Below are 17,448 nucleotides of genomic sequence, written 5' to 3'. Positions count from 1 at the left end.
AATTGCTGGGCATGCAGTCTAACACAATAAATCATTCCAGATTTGAGCTAGAAAGTCAGTCTTAACAAAGCGTCAATCTAGCTATGGGGTCAACAGTAAACCCAAAGCTTAGTCTAGATAATTGCTAGGCATACAGTATAACACAACGAGTCAAGCAGTGATCATTGTTAGCTGGAATTTCAGGCAAAACAAAGAGGCAATCTAGCTATGTGTTTTGGGTGTAGCGGTATAATGAGCTATACAAATTAAAATTGTAGTGCAACATAACACAGTGATCCAATATAGCTCAGTACTAGGTGTTCAGGGACAGATATCACGAGACAGTTGTGGTACACAGCTTTCGAAAAAGACTCTCAAATCTAGGTGTAGCCTCCAGCTCTGTTTAATATAGGCAGATACCTGCTACAGTATGAAAGCTAGGCCCATTAGTATAGGACTCTCAGTTCTAGACCTGGACATATATTGCCCCAGCCGAGCAATCTTGCAGACTTTGGTACATATATCCTCACACCACTAGTGTGGACACAGGCACGGCCAAGCATCCATGCACGATAGAATGACTATGGTCAAGCACATCCCGTCTAGTGCACACATAGCCGTCCAGACTGAAACACCAGACGTACATCAACACCTCTGCCACTAGCATACAGCGACCACAACCCGAAAGTAAACCGATATAGCTGGCCGCACATAGTCTCTCTCAACAATAGCAATCCATCTCTAAACGTCAACAGCACCCACCCATGTGTCTGACCTCTCTTGGGCTGCTTAGTCGAGGCTTGCCAGCCACCTAAGTCCCAGAACGGCAACATACACACATGCATCTCCTAAGCTAAACTCTGTAGAATTTCCAACCACATCGACTACGGTCACCAAGGGCGTTCAACTGAGGAAAAAGTGCATTGATGCCACACAAGTGGGCAAAGAGCGCTATAGGAATAACCAAATACAACACAATATAATATACAAACAAATTAGTCTATATGGCTATGTGTTAGGTATGCAGGAAAACCCAGTGAATCAGACCAGATAATGTGCTAGGTGTGGGCTTCAGTGTAATTAACTATACAGATGTGTGGTTAGCATAATGATTCAATCCAGTTGTGGGCTAACGTAATCAGGCATATATCTCAGGATACAAACGGATTTAATGGTACAGATTCCCACAATAGGTAGATACAAATAAGTTATATTCTAGGAGTGCAGTGAAGATTAGAGCGTAGATTCACCTTACGTGTATGTTCTGTTTCTCTGACCGAATGGTGGTGGCATCAGGGACAGGGCGACAGGCAAACAGTAGACACTCTAAACCTTTGCTCTTTGCCAGCTGCCCGGGCAAAGTTTCCCTAGACTAACTGTAGAAAGAGGACTGGAGGATGGCTCAGATGACTTCCCAGGCCTAATGGAGACCTGGATTTTTCAAAGGGATTGTGTGGTAGGTGGCGTGGAACATGGTTCCTTGCAAAGGAAACTGTTGTTTTAAAGGCTAACAAAACAGAGGGAAAAATACCAATCCAAAAAACGTGAGGGAAAATCAGGATTCAAGCTAAAACAAGTGAAAAATACCTCAGGCAGGACACACAGACGGCTCCTTAAAAGCATCAAACTCCTCTCCACATAAAAGGCAGTGAATGTGTATTGTCCTCTGCACAGCAGAACAGAAAAGAGCCAACAAGGCTCTAAAGGACAACTTAAGTAAAGCTATTGAGCTTCCTTCATCAGACTCCCAGAGGGCCCTCTAAGCTATCGGGACCCATTCCAGTTGAAAGGCTTGAATTACCCAGACACTAGAACTGCACAGACGTAACCAGCGCAATGTATATGTTTGCAGTTCTTACTGTTACCTGGATTATCTCTGGGAAACAACGTTGGAGTCCATGCTGGGACTTGTCTACACATACTTAGAATTTAAAGTGAGCCTGCAAGTCCTAGCATGCAAAGTGATGTTGGCCAAAAAGTCAGGACTGCATAATAATAATTGCTTTAGAGACATGGTTCCCATTGCCAATTATGGCTCTCATTCGCAGCTTGGCAGATGGGGATACAAAACATAGAAAAAGTCTTTGTGCATCATACCCTATCTGCCAATGATAGGGGAACACCACTTATTATTATTTTTTTATTTTTTACATTTGTAGAGCGCACTGCAGCCCATAGACATTGAGGCGCTATTACATGAAGGTGTACGCAAGCAAGATTATGTATACATAGAAAACAAAAGTACTTAGTTACAGAGAGAGAAAACGGAGCGTGGTTACATAGGACGTTCGTCTGCCTGCAGAGATCTTGGCAGGAAGGTTAGACAAACAGCCTGGTTTTTAAGGCTTTGCGGAAGGCTAAGTGAGAGTCAATACCCCTGAGGTGCGTGGGTAGGGCGTTCAAGTGTGAGGCTGCTAGAGCTGGGAAGCTCGAACCGCCTGCATGTACTCTGCAGGTCTTGGGTGTAGAAATCAGGTTGATGTCGGCAGATCTAGAGGGCCTGGCAGAGGTGGGTCGGGAAATTCTCTGGGCAAGGTAAGGGGGAGCAAGGTCATGGAGGCATTTATGTGTGAGGGAGAGGATTTTAAAGATGATCCTCTGTCTAATGGGCAGCCAGTGGACCTGCCTTCTAAGGTCAGAAATGTGGTCTTTCCTGGAGCAACCTATGGCGGCCCTGAGGGCGTTGTTCTGGGCAAGTTGGAGCTTAGCGATATTTTTGTCGGAGGTTCCACCAACGAGCGCATTGCAGTAGTCCAACCTGGATTCTATCATGGCCCTGGCAATAGTGAGGCCATTTTGAGAGGATATGAAGGGTCTTGCTGCGTAGATGAGTTTGGAGTAGTATGCAGATGAAGAGGCTATGGCATTAACATGCCTGTCCATGGTGAGATTAGAGTCAAGGTAGACTCCTAGAGTCTTGACTGTTTGGGATACCGCAATTGGTATGTTGTCGTTGGTAAAGGAGTATTGTTTGTCGAGGTTGCCTAGAATTGTTGGTGACCCAATAAGTAGAAGCTCGGTCTTCTCGCTATTAAGACATAGCCAGTTGTCTGCCATCCAAGCTTGGATAGTGGCGTAGATGAAGTTGAGGGTGTTCTTGTCCAACTCATAGTCACCTGAGAACGGGATGAGCACTTGGGTGTCATCCGCATAGTTGGTGTATGAGATGCCCATGGCATCGAGGAGATTGAAGAGAGGCCGAGTGAATAGGTTGTAGAGGGTGGGCGCTTTGCAGGAGCCCTGGGGCACCCCACATTTGATGTGACTGGGAGAGGCGCATGCTGAGTCCGAGAAAACTTTCATGGCCCTTTCCTGTAGGAAGGAGGTGATCCATGCGCATGCTTTCGGGGAGAAGTTAGCTGCTATAGAGAGATGGTGGCAGAGTTTGCTGTGATCAACGAGGTTGAATGCCGCTGATAGATCGAGGAGGAGCAGGAGCGCTGGTTTGCCAGCGTCACAAATGTCGTCTATTTGATTTTTTAGGTCAAGTAGAGCCGCTTCAGTCCCATGTCGAGGTCTGAAACCAGACTGCCGAAGGCCCACAAGGCGGTGCTCTTCGAGGAATTTTTGGACTTGCTGGTAGGCCGCTTTGTCCAGAATTTTCAGTAGAAAGGGGACGGTGGTGATGGGCCTGTAGTTCCCTGGTACTGATGGGTCAAGTGAGGGTTTTTGGAGGAGCGGACGAACCCAAGCTTCCTTAAAATCAGACGGAACATGGCCAGAGTAAAAAGATGCATTTATGAAGGCTGTGAGGAAGAGGGCAAGGGTAGGGCTGTAGTCTTTGACTAGCTGTGCAGGGCAGACGTCACCTTTACAGTTTAATGGTTTGATGGTTTTTAGGAGCGTGATGACCTCAGATTCGGTGATGTCCTTGAAGTCGAATGGTGATTCTTCTGTGAACAGACCCCCGTGGTGCAATGCACATGAATCACCAATTGCTAGACAATATTATGCCTCAAAACTCTCCATACTCCAGTGCACAGGATTGACTATGTGTGACTCACAAATGGGCATTCCTGTGCACTGGAGTGTGGGGTGGTACAGCACACTGTTCGAGGAGCCAGATGAATGGCACTGCCATTTCTTTGTCCCAGCCCACGGCATTGCACGTGACAGAGAGAACATGGGTATATTCTGCATGCATTCATGTAGTGGCCCTGCAAAGGAACCCTTCCCAGTGTCTCCTGCATGCATGCGGAGTGTAGTGTATCCAAGGGAGAATGGCCGAGGCATAGTGCACTTGCCGGCATGGGATTCTCCTCCGCTTGCAGAATTAGACTGGAGGTGAGGTATAACTGTAGCAGTCCAGCATTTATAAGGATGTAACGTCTTTATATGGCGCTTCAGGACGTCTTTATATGGCGCTTCAGGCCACAGGCCTCCTGTTTCTGAGGCGTGCACTTGAAGGCTGTGGGATTGCCCACCTAAATGATACTCAATGTGTCAACCTCTGGGCGATGAAGTGAGGAGTGGTCCCTACAATGGTTTGAAATGGTGACTGTCGCTTCACAAAGATGCCTGAGGTGCACGCCTAATTCGCGGGGCTCTCTCATTTGTTTACAATGGACCATCTAACCTACCGTGCAAGAGTGGCAAAAAAAAGAGGGGGACAGGGACTGGATTTACATCTCGCAGGACATCTCGAAATCTCTGGTTTATCATCATTGTAATAATCTATTGTTCCACACTAGCTAGGTCAGGGGTCTGCACTACGGGATGTGGCTGCGTCATCTTTATATAAGAATGAGGATGGCAAAGGAAACTCAGATTCAGGAATACACATTGACGCGGCTGTGGACTTCATTAAATACCTACGATTTTAACGATAGCTTGCGAATTAGCGAGTGCATTTTCCCCTTAGATTGGGGACCAGACGAGGTACTGAAATGCTCCAAGCTTCATTAACTTGCTTTTAATTACAAGTCGAAAGTGACATGTTTCACCCACCAGTGGCTCTGAAAATGTCGGCACTGGGGGTGCCTTTAGCAAAACAAAAAGGTGATGGCTGGAAGGTTTTTAATGAATCATAACCACGGGAATAGCTCTGGGCAACCCTGCAGACCATCGTTTTTCAGCCTGGCAAGCCATTACAGAAGGGGAAAGACTATATGCAAATCAGGCTTGGGCCTACCCCAAAAGGGGCAGCCCAGCCCGAACTGCTAGGCCACATCCCTTCTGCGCGAGACCACAAGCATCCCCAAACATGTTTCAGCCTTGTTTGGCATCATCAATAAGGAGTAGCTTGGGTCTCTAGGCCGGGCAGACTCGGGATCCACGTCTGGGCATACCCGTTCCACTCGGGGTGACTTTAGCAAAACAAAAAGGAATTCATCATAACCACGGGCAGAGCTCTGGGCAACCCTCCAGACCATCGTTTTTCAGCCTGGCAACAGCTTGGCAGGCGAAGAACGATGGCCTGGAGGGTTGCCCAGAGCAGTGCCAGAGGTTAAGATTCATTCTAAACCTTCCAGCCATCACCTCTTTGTTTTTGCTTTGTCACCACGAGTGGGACGGGTATGCCCAGACGAGGGTCCCGTGCCTGCTGGGCCTAGAGACCCAAGCTACTCCTCACTGATGAGGCCCAACAAGGTCGAAAACATGTCTGGGGATGCTTGTGGTCTTGTGCAGAAGGGATGTGGCCTAGCAGTTCGGGCTGGAATGCCGTTCTGGGGTGATACCAAGCCTGATTTGCCAGAGGTTAAGATTAATTCTAAACCTTCCATCCACCTCTTTGTTTTTGCTTTGTCACCACGAGTGGGACGGGTATGCCCAGTCGAGGGTCCCGTGCCTGCTGGGCCTAGAGACCCAAGCTACTCCTCACTGATGAGGCCCAACAAGGTTGAAAACATGTCTGGGGATGCTTGTGGTCTCGTGCAGAAGGGATGTGGCCTAGCAGTTCGGGCTGGAATGCCCGTTCTGGGGTGATACCAAGCCTGATTTGCACATGGTCTTTTCCCTTCTGTAATGGCTTGGCAGGCGAAGAACGATGGGCTGGAGGGTGCCCAGAGCAATGCCAGAGGTTAAGATTAATTCTAAACCTTCCATCCATCACCTCTTTCTTTTTGCTTTGGCACTTGGGTGCTGCAGCACCTCCCCAATTTATGGGGAAAGGTGAGCAGGCTTTCAGGCAAAAGTGCTGCCGTTGACACTTTATTCTTGGGAGATTTGTTTATACCGGAATGCTGAGCTGCAAAGTAGTGTTAAGAAGAGTCCAGTCTGGCACGTTATTGCTAGTTCTTTTTGCATCGTTTAGATCTATATTTGGTTGCAGAGCAATGTGAGGGTATTTTGGAACTTGATTCTCGGAGCACTTAACACAAAGAGCCTGTTGCAACATTCACTGAAAGCTATGATTTTAACATTCAAAGGCTTAATGTTTGCATAGATTCAACAGTTTGCATGCCTGAAAGAGTAAATACAATTTTTCGAAGTCTCAGCTGAGAGGGCAAGGATTGACTGGGTATACAATATGCACTTACATTTTATAATGTGCTCTGGCCAACAGTGTAAGAGGTTACCATAATTTCTTAGCAGAGGGATGCATTCGGTGCGACAGCATCTGCAATTTTCAAGGCTCGTTTAATTTTAGAAACAGAACACTCACATTTCAGCAAACATGCTATACATTTAATTGGGGCTATTGTGGCTCCTCTCAGCAAGCTGTTATTACTGTGCCGTGCCAGCCCCTTTCAGAACAGCTTCCATTCGTTGGATAGCACAGGATCAGCACGACCCATGGGTACTGTCATACCTCTCGATGGAACAATGCCCACACGTTTCAGAGAGACAGTAATGGCAGGGTGTTACCACTTGAGGGCAGTCTAAGCATTGAGCCCAATGAGTGAATAATAATTTATAATTTGGCATTTAATATAGCGCTACGAAACCTCAGGTATCTGAGCGCTGCTTATTATTACCCACGTGTGTGGTGCTTATTTATCGACCTTGGAAGGATGAAAGGCTGAGTTTGGCCCCGGGATTCGAACCTGTGTCAGCAGGCTCTGCACAGATGTCAAAGCGAGCGCTTTACTCGCTGTGCCACTGAGTGAAAGGATGAGGTGTCTGAACTCCTGCATTACACTCTGGGCAAGTATGAGAGCTTATTACACGTTTGCCGGTTCGGAAAAAGGGTGCCTGTAATAACATATACGGCACCTTTCCGAAACGGCAAACTACAAGTCTGCCAGTAGGGGCACTGATCTACCTTCAGGCCTGACCTACTGCTAGATCCGCCCCCTACCGGCAGATACATGCATGCCTCCCCACCCCCTGAAATTAGTAGACTGGGAGCAGCTATCGGAAATGGAGTACAGCTGAGAGGGACTTCAAAATAGGAAAATAGGAGTTTAGTCATATTAAGAAAGAAACACTACATACAATATATCGTATCATCGTTTCCATTGAAGAGCAATGCAGCCTTTAACTAACGCCGTCAGTGCTGTTCTTTGCATTTTGTATGTATAAGCGCCAGGGTGCAAGGAGGAGAGTGCAAAGTTTCAAAGGAGGATGGAATAAGGAGTGCCGGTGTGCAAGAGAATGAGAAGAAAGGTGAATAGAGCAAGGGAGGAAACGAGTGAGAGAGGGAGCCTTCAATGATGAGGAAGAGGAAATATGAGTGAGAAAAGTTGAGAGCAAGAGGGTAAGAATTAAAGCAAGTGTGTGAGAGGAAGGATGAGATGGGGTAAAAAGTAGGAGTTGGGTGGGTGTGGGCAGAGAGCGTGGGGTAAGGTGGATGGTGATAGAGAGAGTAGGAGGTAGGGTGGTGGTAGAGGGAGTGGGGGTATGGTGGCTTAGAGAGCGTGGAGGTTGGATGGGTTAGAGAGAGTGGGGTAGGGTAGGAGAGTGGGCCACTGGGGTAGGGTAGGAGAGTGGGCACTGTTTAATACTGGATACCCAAGAGATGCTTTTAGCCCCTGCTTATCTAACCTGAATTACGAGCCCTGTAATGTTAACGTATCCTCTCAATGTGGATAAAGAGACAGCTGCTGTCTCCACACTATGGACATACTCTCAGTGTATCCACTCAATGGGGATAAATAGATGGATGCTGACTCATTGGGGATTAATAAATGGATGCTGTATCCACTCAATGGAGATACTGTCAATATTGTCAATGTATCCACTCAATAGGGATAAAGAGAAGGCTGGTGTGTCCACTCAATGGAGACACTGTCAATGTATCCACTCAATGGGTGGGGCGGTGAAGAGACGGTTGGTGTGTCCACTCAATGGAGATAATGTTGGTGTAGATAATATCAATGTATCCACTCAGAAGGGATAAAGAGACAGATGGTGTAGCCACTCTACAGAGATATTGTCAATATATCCACTCGATGGGGATAAAGAGACGGCTTCTGTGTGTATCCACTGAGTGGGGATGAAGAGACAGCTGCTGTATCCACTCACTGCAGATACTGTCAATGTATCCGCTCGGTGGGGATGAAGAGACGGCTGCTTTATCCATTCACTGGTGATACTGTCAATGGGCCTTATTACGATACCGGCGGTAGCTGTGCCGGTCAAACCGGCACGGCTGCTGCCGGTACCATTTTTTTTCCAGCACCCAGCAATGGGCAATTACCGGGTAATTATGGCCCCGCCGTACCTGGTAATTGTCCATTCCTGAGTGCCCCATAAGGCTCAGCGGGAATTGGGAAGCCAGATGCACGGGCACCATTCAGAATGGTGCCGGTGCATCCGGCATGGTCTGTTCACGGGTGCCGGTCCACCCGCCAGGTAACACCGGGCAGGCGAAAAGGCACCCATGTGCATTACTCGTAGTTTGCCAGTACGGTAACAACAGTACCGACAAACTTACCGGTAACGTTGTTATGTACGGGCAAACTTGGAATGAGGCCCAATGTATCCAGTCGGTGGGGATAAAGCAACCGTTGGTAGGCCACTCAATGGAGATAATGTCAATGTATCCACTCAATAGGGATAAAGAGATGGTTGGTATGTTCACTTAATGGAGATAGTGTCATTGTATCCACTCAATGGGGATAAAGAGGCTGCTGGTGTATTAACACAAAGGAAGTATAGATCAATAATAGGTTTATTCCAGAGAACCAGGAGACCATCCTTAGGCCCCGTCTATGTTGAAACAGCAGTTCAGGAAAGTGTTCCCCCTATGGACACTTGCTATCACTATGATTCTTTGTATTTGTAAATCTCTTTTGATTTTTCACCATCCAGGGTTCGGACTCATAAAGGTTGCAAACATATATGTATATAGTAAATGTATTTTGTCTGCATGCCTTGAGCAGACGGCATGGGATGTCCAGGCCTAGCTCCACTCAGAGCGCTCAGGAGCTGGGACCCTAGCCTTTCAACCACAAATAAACCAACCAATAAAGTTGTTAATGCAAGTCCTATTCGAATCAGTAACCAAATAAAATGTATTGACCTGAGTCCCAGAGAAATAGAGTGATGTGTCCTAAAATGACCCCAAGTTTCAGTGGAAAGCTGGGACTTGTATTTGGGAACTCCCGGTTCCAAACCCATCAGAGCAGAAGGAAAGAGGAGGTGGAGTGGGAAAGGGAAAATATAGGGAAGAGGAGACATGGCAGAGAATTGAAAATGGGGGGGGGGGAATGGCATAAGGTAGGCAAAAACTAAGAGTAGAGAGACTAAAGTAGGAGGTGCAGGGGGAATAGATTGTGTGAGATAAAGATAACAGGGAGCAGAGGCCACAGAAGAGAAGACATAGAGGAGAGAAAGAATGAAAAGGTAGGGATTGTGAGATGAGAAGAGCCAAGGAAAGGAATGGGATGAGAGGAAAGTGAAATGATGAAGGGGGAGATTGAGAAAATAAGATAAAAGAGGCAAGTAGAATATGAGAATTTGAACAGTGAAGAGTATAGTGGAAACAGATCAGAGAGGGATACTGTACACAAAAGAGGGGAGGAGGTGTGGGTAAGAGAGATGAAGAACTGGGGAAATGTGGGGAAGTGGATGAAGGAAAGCGTAGGTGAGGGAAGGGAGGAAAAAGAAGATCGGGGAAGTAAGGCGAAGGAGATAAAGGAAAAGAGAATCCTGGAGGTGTGGTAGGACACAGTGGGAAAGAAAAGGCGAGAAGAGCAGGAGAGAAGAGGAAGAAGTAGGAGAGGTAAAGAGGTGGAGAACAAAGTAGTAGGAGAGTAAAAGTCAGAGAGGTAAATGAGGGGAGGGAGGAGAGAGTAAGAGTGGGTAACGGGAAAGAGCAGATGAGAAGAGGAACTATTAAAACATATAGGAGAAAAGAGTGAGAGCTGGAAAGGAGTGGAAAATGGGAGGGAAGAGCAGGATAGTAAGAGAGGAAGGAGAGAGGAGGGGGCATGAGTAGTAGATGGAAATGGGTAACAGCAATAGAGAGAGTATTGGGAACTGGATGTGAGGGAGGAAAGAGTTAGAGGGAAGTGTAGGGCAGAGCAGTGTGAAAAAGTGAGAGATCGAGAAATGATGTAGAAGAAGCAAGGGAGGAAAACCAGGATGGGATAGTCACAAATGGATTATTTAGAGTATGTGGGTGCCCGAATGTGCAAAAGGGAGAAAGACATGTGAGGAAAGCAGGAGAGGAATTTGGAGAGATGAAAAGAGCAGGCTATGGGGGATGGACACAGTAGACTGGTAATGAGGAAAGAAGAGGAGCAAAGAGTAAGGGAGTTGAACGTAGGGGTGTTAGGCAAGATTGTATGCAGTACCCTTAGGGTGCACTAGAACAACCCTGACCTCCTGGCTGTAGTAACCCAACCTTTGATATAAGTCTGTACTATACAGGTTGGTAGTGTGGACGACTATCCAGGCTTATCTCAAGAGGGGTCAATGTGAGCTGTAGGGGAATTACACAGAAGTTCACAGTGACAAGTATTCAAGCAGACACCTACACACAGGATTTCTTGATAAAACAATTATTCATTTATTTACCAGTCAGTTAATATAAGTCTTCTTCAGTAGGGAGCACTGTAAAACACCACACAAATATACTTCAAAAGTACACAATCTCTTAGTTCAGAATCAGTAAATACCCATTTGGGATGGCATACAGCAGAGACCTCCACCCACAGGTAACTTCAATTGCTATGGTGCTGTTGACATTAATGTATTACTGTTGGCATTCAGAATTAGTTAAGAGCAAGTAAAAAGGGAAAGATTATTAGAGCAAACAAGATGCCACAAATATTTATTAGGCAGTCAAATACCTTCACATCCCCCAATAAGAGTCATTCAGCTAAAGCAGGCTAAGCCAAAGTCAATAGTTAAGAGTCTATGGGCCTCATTACACGGATGGCGGTAGGGATTTACCGGTACCGGTAAAATACCGGTACCGGTAAATCCTTACCGCCTTACTACGAGGTCCCTTTGCGGGTTGGGGGATTTGACGCCTGCTTTTTGCAGGCGTTAAAATCCAACCCGCTAAGGGACCTCGGAGCTAATTACGGCACCGCAAAATTGCGGTGCCGTAATTAGCGCCTTCCCCATTCCCATAGAGCCCTATGGGGCAGAAATGGGAATGGGGAAGGGCAATGGTGGAAGGGGGATTTACCGCCCCTCCAACCTTGGAATGGGGCGGTAAATCCCCTTTCCGCCAAGGCGGTGCCGGTATTTCGCCCTGGCTCACCGCCTACAGTGTAATGAGGCCCTATATGGCTGAAGCACTTCTTTGAAGGTAAGTAGAAAAGTCTTTGAACAATGTTTCAGAAGTCTTTGAAGAAAAAGATGAATGCAGGGCCACAAGCTCTGATGATGCAAGCAACTCTACAGCAAGAGGTAAGTTCTCTTAGTCTTTGTACAGTACCTTTAAAATGAGGAAAAGATGCAGCAGATGACTCCTGTTCCTGTGCAGCTCTGCAGATCTCACTGTTCCTGGGCCTCACTCGTGGGGACAAGAAGGAGGACGTCGGGGGACTCCTGCACTGCACTGGGACGGTCAAAACTCACAATCGGCAAACTTCACTTTCAGTGGCTGTTCAGTATTTCAGCTCCTCGCGTCTACTGCAAATAGCAACAATGCAGTTCCTGGTTGTCGAGATGGACTTTCCTTGCTTCTGGGGTCCTGCACTCTGTTGAGGGGGCTCAGGCCCGGTCAGTCCTGCTTCCTGGGAGTCCGGAGGATCTTCCTGGAGCTCTTGTCCAACTTAAAAGCAATGCACACAAACTGCTGTTCCTCTCCCTGGCTCTACAGTTTCCAGCAGCAACCCTCTGGAAATTCAACCAGCTCCGAGATGGATGTCCAGGTGGCTTACTTTGGAGTTGATTGGTCCCACCAACTCAAGGGGAGAAGTCGTCCTTGCAGGGGCTTCTCTGTCGATGCGAACTTGGTGTTTCGGCACTGCAGCAGGGCTTCACCGGGCAAACCAACGGCCCAGGCGTTGCAGCAGACGTCCTCTTCCAGTTCTTCGTCGTTCCTTCTTCCAGTGGTCGACTCTGCCTTCCAAGCCAAAAGACTCCCCTTTTATACAGTTCTCTCCCTTTCATTCCAGCCTATTTGTCACTCACCCAGCAGGGTGGCTGTCCTTGCCGGACAGTCAGCCAGCCAATCATCACAGAGTGCATTTGGGTCTCCTAGGAGACTAAGCACAGGGAGTTTCGGGCACCTCCCTCACTTCCTGCCTAATCCAGACACCCTGGAGCCAGAGGCAGGCTTCATTCGTGAATTCCGCCAAAGGCAAAACGAACGAAGGGAGCAAACCTGGTTTGGCGCGCAGAGTGAATCTCAAGAAGGACCTTTCCACAAAGAAATGGGGGGAAAAGAAGACTGGGCCATTTTGACAAAAATGGCACCCTTGGGTGCTTTACAGAGCTGCGAACGCAGCCAACGGTAAATGCACACCACGGTAGTAAAAACCAAACCACTGCCACCAGCCATTCAGTGAGGAAAGGGTAACATAAAATTGTTACCTGAGAAGCTAGACAAAGAGGATACTAGGTAACCTCTCCAGTACCCTATTGTAAGATAGTGTGTGCTGGGTCTACTAGTTACTAATGCAAGTAAAGTCAATTTCACTTTACTGCTCTGGGAAACAGTAGTTTATCCCAGAGAAGGTATTCAAACCTTCGGGAAATCTGAAAGACTTCCCTGTGCCACTGCACTGAATGTGCAGAGTGACACAATGTAAAAGATGATGCCTATGGAGTGTGTCAGATCCATAACCAAAGGAAACACAGAGTACAAGAAATCACATTAAAATACACGAGAGAGTGGGAAAAAGGGTCTCACTCTATACAGGTAAAAAAAATCAAGTCCTAAAAATCCAGAAAAGTTGCTGGGGTTCTCTAAGGTAGAGGGAATTGGCACATTTCGGAGAATTCTCCCTAACACTGCCTCACCCCCAGACTAAGGCAGGAGGATTTAATCCACCCCTGGATATATCTCCTTACTCCAGTCGGTCATACTTTCTGGAGAGACCATCAGCCTTTTGGTGATTACACCCTGACCTGTGTTCAATGGTAAAATCAAACCCCTGCAGGCTGATTGACCATCTTAACAGTTTAGGATTTTCCCCCTTCATCTGCATTAACCATCTCAAGGGTTGGTGGTCTGTTTGAATTACAAAAGTAGATCCATACAGGTATGGTTTAAGCTTCTTCAATGACCACACAATGCCAAAACTCTCACGTTCAATGGTTGCCCACCTTGTTTAAGGGTCCTTCAGTTTCCTACCGATGAAGCAAATGGGGTGCTCCCTACCTTTCTCATCCAGTGACTCAGAACTGCACCTATACCTGTATTGGAAGCATCTGTTTGAACAATAAAGGATTGGTTGCAGTCAGGAGCTCTTAAGACTGGAGCTTGACAAAAGACTTACTTAAGTCCTTCAAATGCCTTGGTGCATTCCTCATTCCACCTGCCCTTCTTGGGGAATTTGGGTGAGGAGATCACATTCAAGAGAGAAGCGATGGCCCCATATTTCTCTATAAAGTTCCTATAGTAACCTGTGGGTCCTAAAAGGGCTCTCACTTGGGTTTGAGTAGTAGGGGTGGCCCAGTATTGTACAGCTGTCTTATTTCACCTCCTCCTACCTCATGTCCAAGGTAGACCACTTTACTCTGACCAATTTGACATTTACTTGCCTTTATGGTCAGATTGGCCTGCTCAAGAGCCTGCAACACATAGCCTAGGTGATCAATATGTTTGTTCTAAGTAGGGCTGAACATTGCAATGTCATCCAAGTATGCCAAGTGAAAATAAGGGTGCCTCGCGGGGTCCTGACCTACCCCAGGAGGGTACGTATATAATAATCAAAAATAATCAGAATGTGAGATCCTATAAAGAGCAAGCTGCGGCTCTGAACAGATGAGTTTATTTCAAAAACCACAAGTGTTATTGTTCAATAAGTTTACATAGCTTTCGATAAGCACGAAAGGCTCAAAGGAACGGACAGGAGTGATTGAATTTGGTGGAAATACAGAATGAGTATCAACCTCTTTTGTATTGAGGTACAGAGTTCCACCTAAGGGCACAGTGGTATACAACAGTTTGAAGAACATATATTTAAACAATAGTGCACCCGGGACATAGGGGGGTCCAGGGCATGGTTAACACGGGGTGTACACAACATAATCTACAAGACATACACGAAAAGGTTTTTTTTCACTCCTGTCCGTTCCTTTGAGCCTTTCGTGCTTATCGAAAGCTATATAAACTAATTGAACAATAACACTTGTGGTTTTTGAAATAAACTCATCTGTTCAGAACCGCAGCTTGCTCTTTGTAGGATCTCACATCCTGATTATTTTTGATTATTATATCCAAGTATGCCATGCAGAAGTCCTCCATCCCATTCAGAAGATGATTGACCATCCTTTTGAATGTAGCAGGGGCATTCTTTAGTCCAAAAGGCATAACCTTAAACTGGTAGAGGCCTCCTGGCATTGAAAATGCAGTTTTCTCCCTGCATGGTCTGTCAGAGCTATTTGCCAATAGCCTGATGTTAGGTCAAATGTACTGAGGTACTTGGCTGAACTAAGTTTGTCCACCAACTCATTTGTCCTAGGTAAAGGATGGGCATCAATCGTGGTGACTGCATTAAGAGCTCTATAGTCCACACAGAATCTCAACTCCTGACTTGGGTACTAGCACAGTGGGATAGTCCATGGACTGGTAGAGGGTTCTATTACCCCCTAGATCAAGCATATTCTTGACCTCCTCCTTTATGTGGGTTCTTACATGATCTGACATTCTGTAACCTCTGCTTTTACAGGTAAACAGTCACCAGTGAGAATTCCATGCTGGCCCCAAGGGGTCAAGCCCGGTGTCAGTGCAAACAGGGAATCAAACTGATTTAATGGAGATTTGCACTCTACCTGCTGTTCCAGTGTCAGATCAGAAGAGGGATTGACTCCTTCTATCTTGCCATCTAAAGGCTGTCCCCTGAGGAGATCAGGCAGAGGTTCACTCTCCTCCTCCTTCTGAGGAGCAGATGCTAAAATCAGAGCTCCCAGTTCTGGTCTAGGGACATAGGCCCTAAGGCAGTTGGTGTGAAAAATCCTCCTTAGGATTGCCTAAATCCACCAAGTAATTGACCTCTCCAAGTTTTCCCACAACCTTGAAGGGTCCAATCCATTTCATTTATCCTGCAAGGCCCTCTCCCTTGTAGGCACCATAACAAGAACTAGCTGGTCTTGAGTAAACTCAACCATGTTGGCCTTCTGGACATGCCAATGCTTCACCAGAGCCTGAACTGCTTTCAAGTTATCAGAAGCTTCTGTCATCATGTGTGTCATTCTCCCTCGGAGACCTAACACATAGTCAGTGACTCTCACTGACTTGTGTGAAGAAACACTCTCCAACCAATCCTTGTTTAGGGCCAATGGGACTCTAACCTGATGACCATAGAGAAGCTCAAAGGGACCGAATCCAACCCCTTCTTGAGGGACTTCTCTATAAGCAAAGAGAAGGCATAGCAGTAAAAGGTCCCACTTTCTTCTAATTGGTTCTTCTAAAGCACCTATCATGCTCTTCATAGTTCTGTTAAACCTCTCTACCAACCCATTGGTCTGGGGATGGTAGGCTGTTGAGAACTTGTAGGTTACTCCACAGTTTTTCCACATGGCTTGCATGTGGTGGGACATAAAATGGGTCGCCCTGTCAGAGATCACCTCCTTAGGAAAACCTACTCTGGTAAAAATACCAAGTAGGGCCTTAGCCAAGGCCTGAGCTGTGACAGTCCTCATAGGTATTGCTTCAGGATATCTGGTAGCATGGTCTACCACAACCAATATAAATCGGTTGCCTGAAGATGTTGTAGGGTCTAGGGGACCAACAATGTCGATTCCCACCCTTTCAAAAGGGACTGCCACCACTGGGAGAGGCACTAAAGGTGCCACATTCTTAGCTCCACTCTTGCCAGATGTCTGACAAGTGTGACAGCTCCTTCATCTTCATCCCCATCTTGGGCCAGTAGAAATACAGAGAAATCCTTTCTTTGGTCTTCTTAAAGCTTAAGTGACCAGCTAAAGGGATCTCATGAGCTAACAGTAGGAACTGAGGCATTACTTCTTGATGCACTACGAGTCTTCTGTAGTCCCCTGGAGTAGACTCAATAGGTTCACTGTACAGGAGGCCATCCTCCCAGTGCAACCTGTGCTTCCCTGGCTCTTGTCCTTCCAGCTGGAAAGCTGCCTGTTGGCAAAGACCTTCAAGATTAGGACACTCTCTTTGACCTCTGCTGAAGGCTGCCCTATATGGGCCACCTTCTGCAAGTAAGGTCTGCAGTTCAGGTTGGTCTTTAGGATCCAGATCTCCAACAGGAGGAAGGTCTTCTTCCAGCTCTGTATCATCAGTAGCTGACTCTCCATCCTCTGGTGGTTTCTCACACTCAGCCACAGCTGGTGTAGGAGTCACATGTGTGATTTGGGACTGTCCTCTCGGGGATGTCATGGTTTTGTACACAGGAGTGCTAATCTTTCTTATTTCCTGAGACCTTGGGTTTAGGGTCATCCAAGGAGAGCTCTCTGGCCTTCTTAGTTTGCTCCTGCTTCCTTTTACTGGGAGGCCTGGGGTGCTTGATACAACTCCAAGAGTCTTTAAGTCATTCCCCAACAGGACTCTCCCAGGCACCTCACTCTGAACACTGTCAGGTATTCTTACAGTCATATTGTTGCACTAGATGAGAGCGGGTTGTATTGGAACCATCTGGAGAGGGCCTACAGCAAGCTTAGTGGGGCCTTTGGGTGCCTTAGCAACATCCTCAGGTTTGAAAAAGTTTTCATCCACCACTGTGATGCTGGCCACAGTGTCTCTAATGGCAGGGGTCGCCTGACCATTTACAAGTACACTGTCCTTGTAGTATTCTTTTGTGTTATCTGGTATAGACTTATACACATCTAAATTCTGTTGTTCCCACAGACCCTGGGACACTAAAGAAACACTGGCTGAGATCCGAATGGGGTCTTCAGCCAATAGATGAAAGTTTCCACTTGCCATATGTACTTCCCCCTCAGGGATGAAGGCTACGGAGGCAGTGTGGACCCCTGAAGGTTTACCAT

The sequence above is a fragment of the Ambystoma mexicanum genome, chromosome 3q, assembly GCF_040938575.1.
Source record: "Ambystoma mexicanum isolate Mex_15411 chromosome 3q, UKY_AmexF1_1, whole genome shotgun sequence".
In the NCBI taxonomy this organism is placed as follows: domain Eukaryota; kingdom Metazoa; phylum Chordata; class Amphibia; order Caudata; family Ambystomatidae; genus Ambystoma; species Ambystoma mexicanum.
Note: the sequence above shows the minus strand (reverse complement) of the source record.